The sequence below is a fragment of the Silene latifolia genome, chromosome 11, assembly GCF_048544455.1.
Source record: "Silene latifolia isolate original U9 population chromosome 11, ASM4854445v1, whole genome shotgun sequence".
NCBI classification, from domain to species: Eukaryota; Viridiplantae; Streptophyta; class Magnoliopsida; order Caryophyllales; family Caryophyllaceae; genus Silene; species Silene latifolia.
Window position 1 is genome coordinate 122,113,898 of NC_133536.1, and position 6,288 is coordinate 122,120,185.

Genomic DNA, 6,288 nt, shown 5'->3' on the forward strand with positions numbered 1-6,288 from the left:
TCTTCCGCCTCCCATGTAGCCTCCTCAACCTCATGATTAGACCAAAGAACCTTAAGCAACACTGTCTCACCATGTCTAGTCTTCCTAATCTTTCGATCAAGAATCTGCTTAGGCATCTCAAGATAAGACAAGGACTCATCCAGCTCTATGTTCTCTACCTCTAACACATGTGACGGGTCACTAACATACTTCCGCAGCTGAGATATATAAAACACATTATGTACCTTATCCAAAGCAGACGGTAAAGTCAACCAATAAGCAACCTCTCCAACACGGTCTAAGATCTCATATGGTCCTATGAACTTCTTACTCAGCTTCCCTTTCTTACCAAATCTCATGACCCCACGCATAGGGGACACTTTAAAAAGAACCTTGTCCCCAACCTGAAACTCTATATCCCGTCGATGTAGATCAGCATAACTCTTTTGTCGATCCTGGGCCGCTCTCATCCTTTCTCTGATCAGCTTAATCTGCTCTACCAACTCATGTACCATCTCTGGTCCTAAAACCACTGCCTCAGCACTATCATCCCAACAAATCGGACTCCTACATCTCCTCCCATATAAAGCCTCAAATGGCGCCATGCCAATACTGGTGTGATAGCTGTTGTTGTAAGAAAACTCAATCAAATATAACCTATGTTCCCAGCTACCACCAAAATCCATAACACAAGCTTGCAATATGTCCTCTAGAGTCTTGATGGTCCTCTCCGTCTGACCATCTGTCGCAGGATGAAATGTTGTACTCATCTTCGAGGTAGTTCCCAAAGACTCCTGCAACTCTTTCCAAAACCGCGAGATAAATCTCGAATCTCTGTCGGATACTATATCTTTAGGCACTCAATGCAATCTCACCACATTCTTCCTATAAGCCATAGCTAATTGTGCCTTAGTCCATGTATCTTTCATTGGAACAAAATGAGCTGATTTGGTCAGTCGATCCACTATAACCCATATCATGTTGTTACCCTGTTGACTCTTCGGTAAACCCACGATAAAATCCATAGAAATGACTCACACTTCCACTCAGGTACCTCAAGAGACTGAATCTTACCTTGTGGTCGTCGCTGCTCCCCTTTCACTCTATGACATGTCAAATAACGAGCCACAAAATCAGCTGTTTCTTTCTTCATCCCAGGCCACCAGAAAGTCTTCTTCAAATCCTTGTATAGCTTGTCACCACCTGGATGTACCGAGTGTGGTGTATAATGAGCCTATGTCATGATCATCTTTTTCAGCTCTTCATCATTAGGGACGCACCATCTCCCATCAAACCTCAAACTACCATCTGTATGAATAGAGAATCTCGACACCGTCCCTTTGTCTACTCCAGCTCTCCACTCCACCATCTTGGGATCCAACACCTGTTTACCGCGAATATCATTATAAAGATCAGGTTGCACTGTCAAATCTCCCATAGCATCCCCTTTCTGGATCATATGTATCCCGAACTTCCCCACCTAATCTCTCAATCTCATCAAAGATATAGCTGTGCACAAAGAATGCACACTCTTCCTGCTCAAAGCATCTGCAACCACATTGGCTTTCCCTTCATGGTAGATAATATCCATGTCATAATCGCCAATCAACTCCATCCACTTCCTCTGTCTCATGTTCAACTCCTTTTGAGTGAAGATGTACTTAAGACTCTTGTGATCTGAAAATACCTTAAAGGTCGCCCCATATAGGTAATGTCTCCAAATCTTAAGAGCAAACACAACTGCACCCAATTCCAGATCATGTGTAGGATAATTCTCCTCATAAGGCTTCAATTGCCTAGAAGCATAGGCAATCACTTTCCCATTATGCATCAACACACAACCCAACCCATTCTTTGAAGCATCCGTATACACCTCAAAGTTCTCACTCCCTTCAGGCAATGCTAAGATTGGAGCTGTGGTCAAACGCTTCTTTAATGTTTGGAACGCCGTCCCACAACTTTTATCCCAACGAAACCTGTTCTCTTTCCTCATCAAAGCTATCATAGGTCTAACAATCTTGGAGAAATCTTTCACGAACCGTCGATAATACCCTACTAAACCCAAGAAACTCCTGATCACAGCTACATTCTTCGGTGTTTCCCACTTGGTAACTACCTCAATCTTTGCAGGATCCACAGCTACCCCTTCCTTTGAAATCACATGCCCCAGAAAAGCAACTTTCTCCAACCAGAACTCACACTTGGAGAATTTTGCATACAACTCATGTTCCCTCAAGGTCTGCAACACAATCCTCAGATGCTCCTTATACTCCTCCTTAGTCTTAGAAAAGACTAAGATGTCATCTATGGAAACCACCACAAACTTATCCAAGAATTGACTAAAAACTCGGTTCATCAAATCCATAAACACAGCTGGTGCATTAGATAACCCAAACGGCATCACCACATACTCAAAATGACCATACCTCGACGTGAAAGCTGTCTTTGGTATGTCCTCCACTCTAATCTTCACCTGATGGTACCCCGACCTCAAGTCAATCTTAGAAAAGACTGCTGCACCACTCAACTGATCAAACAGGTCATTTATCCTAGGCAAAGGATACTTGTTCTTCACCGTCACTCTGTTCAGCTCCCTGTAATCTATGCATAACCTCAGGCTCCCATCTTTCTTTTTCACAAACAACACGAGTGCTCCCCATGGTGATACACTAGGTCTAATGTATCCCCTCTCAATCAGATCATCTAACTGCTTCCTTAGCTCCTCCAACTCCTTAGGACCCATACGGTATGGTGCCTTAGAGATTGGCCCCGTCCCTGGTTTCAACTCAACATTGAAATCTATCTCCCTCTTTGGTGGCAACCCCGGAATCTCCTCTGGAAAGACATCTGGAAACTCCCCCACAACTGATATCTGCTCAACTGTCGGACTCTCCACTCTGTGATCCCTCACATGGCACAAGATCAACGGGCACCCCTTCCTCAGATAGAACTTCAAGGTCACTGCTGCAATCAACTTAACTTTGGGTTTGACAAAAAACCCACGATAAGGCACACTAATCCCCTTAGGACCTCTCAAAGAAACTTTCTTTTCATGACAATCTATCTTAGCTTTGTACTTTCCCAACCAATCCATCCCGACTATCATCTCAAAACCGTCTAAAGGAAACTCTAGCAAGTCTACAGGTAGGTCAACTTGCCTAACTATCATGGATACACCTCTATACAACCTCTCACAAGATACAGACTCACCCGAAGGTATAAAAACTCCCTCTCTTACAGACTCATACTCACTCAAACCCAACTGTTTAACATGACTCAAATATACAAACGACTGTGACGCTCCCGAATCAAACAAAACAAAGGTATAAACACCATTAATAAGAAAAGTACCAGTGATAACGTGAGCATCATCCTCAGCTGCTTTCTTCTCCATCATAAATAGTTTGCCACTAGTCTTCTGCCCATCTCCCTGGACAGTACTAGCCGAGGTAGCCTGTTTAGCACCCGACCCCTGGTTGTTGTTGGTGTTCGTAGCTGGTTTCTGATAACAATTACCGCCATTGCGGTTACCCCCACCGTTGTTGTTCTGACCTCCCCTGTTGTTCCATGATCCAGCCGGACTGTTACTCACATAACTCTGTGCAGGACCCTGTGAAAAGCTCCCATGTCCTGGCCTCTGGAAACCCCCACTCACCGCACTGGTGCACTCATGTCTCTTGTGGCCTACACCGCCACAGTTAAAACAGGTCATACCCCAACTACCACCACTACTACCACGGCCTCGCCCGTAAGAAGCCCCGGCACTAAACCCTGAACCAATGAATATGCTCTCGCCTGATTATGATTACTCTTCTTATAACCGGACTGACCACCCCCTCGCTCTCAGCTTTTCTCTTCTCAGCGTCTCTCTCTTTGGTCATCTCTACCAACCTCTCAGCTCTCCCAGCTCGCTCATAAACCTCCTTAATATCTGTAAGGATTCCCACCGGTAGCTTCTCCATAATCTTAGGGGCGAACCCCTTCTCAAACCTCAATGCTAGATTCTCTTCACTCAACCCCATGTCCTCCGCATATCTGGGCTTCTCATTAAACTTACGGTAGTACTCAGTGTTAGTTATTTAGACCATGTTAATACTCATCTTATGATATTAAAATTACAAATTAATTTAATATGTTCTAAATCTACATTCATACAAATAAAAATATAAAAAAAATGGTTTTAAACCATCTTAAGACAAAAGTTCCTTACATTGGTATAAGGCAAAATATGGGCACTACAAAGATCACCTATCTTTGTAGTTCTTGAGCTATGTAAATGGTGGATGATCCTCCTATCCTTAGCCCCCAAAGTAGAAGGCCTCCTTTCGATACACCCAAGATAAGACCCAAAATGATACTAATATTACCAACTAGATAATAATTAGTATAAACCTAGTTTATCACTACAAATATCATTACCCTAATAATATTTGATGTATGTTAATTTTATTGTGAATATATTTGATGAATTGTGATCAACTTTTGATCAAGTTATAAGATAAAAAGATGAGAAGATGGTCTTATTTTTCCTCTCACAATATCCGGCCAACATGGAGCAATTTAGTGATTTTTTTTACCAATTCCAAAAAATTATATCACCTTATGTGTGTAAGTCAAGGGGTATTTATAGGCCTCATGATGTCACATTGCTTACATCATCAAAGTTAGGCAAAAGTTTGCCAAGGAACATGTGATCAAATCACAAATAATCTCGGTTCATTTGGGATTATATGGGTCTTATTTTGACTTTTGACATTTGTCCCACAAATGCTTATAAGTCATACATTTAATTATCCTATATAATTAAATATTAATTTAATTATTTAACGGTTAAATAATACAAATTAACCACTAATAACTACTTAACTATTAAGTAATCATGAGACCATTTTATCAACATACAATGTGTCAATACTACCCCATTTAGCTAATTTTACAACCTCTTGTAAATTAAATAGCTAATAACCTTCACCTCAAAACTTATATACACAACTCATATTAATTAACTACTAATTAATAAATTTATTAATTAATTATCAAATAATTAAATAATAAATCCCCTTGGCCCGAGTTCGTAACTCGTCATCAAATAATATACTCACATGACTTGTTAAAAGTCAATTAATAAAAGGATTTAATTAATTTGTATCTCATACAAATAATTAGTTTTTCCATTTGGGCATCATCCTATAGATGTGACCTAAAGGGATCAGCTGATCACCGCCGTCACACGACAGTAATGTCAAACTCTAGTCAGCCAATCATTACCGATTAACGTGACCAGCCGACAAATAAATAAATAAATCCCTGATTTTCTATTCAAAAGATTTAATATGTAAACGCACTAATTGTGGAGGACATTACTCCAACAATCTCCCACTTGTCCGACACAAGTATGCGTTACTAATTCTCTTGTTCAATAATATCTCCCACTCAATGCAAGATGTCTTTCAGGTCGTTCTTGCACGTGATCATATCATAAAGTGGTTTCCTCGATCAGGAGAATGACTGTTTGACCGGATAATCTCATCCGAGCGTGGCCACGCATTCACAGTCATCTCTCCTCGAGTGGCCCTGAGATAAAATATGACATAAATGGACAATCCCGTTGACCTATTTCCTTCGTTCGATATAGATCACAATGACCCAGTAAATGCTCATCGGCCTCCTTTTACGGTGCGACCTAGAACATAAACCAAAGCCAACAGAAAACCGTACCAACTCAGACAAATAGTCACCAGTCTAAAGAAATGACTCGAAGGAATAAATAGAAATCCTCGCCACGACCTAGCATTAAAAGGACTCTATAAACGGTCATTGTCCGACAAATTGTCTCACAATCTGCCTATGTAATCGACCAGTCATCACTATGACCATATGACAGTCGAACTTGTCATCTATCGCCTTACAATCTAGTCACTCCGAGACGTCACCTCATTAAGTAACTAGGGACAAAATACAATGTTAATCCAGTTCACTTTAATAGAGTTCGACATTGTCACTACAATCTATTTGGATAAAACAAAGTATATAAAATTCAGATATAAAACTGAATATGACGATAAATGCAATTATCATATATGAAATAATTAATACAATTTTTTAATTATTACATATCATATAATTTACAACAGTTCTGGCATTCGTCTCAATCCCATCAAAACTACATGACTATCATGTTTAGATTGAGACAATGGCTTGGTTAAAGGATCAGCGATGTTGTCAGCTGTCCCAACCTTACAAACTGTAATTTCTTTCCTTTCTATTAAATCTCTAATTACATGAAATTTCCTATGTACATGTCTAGAC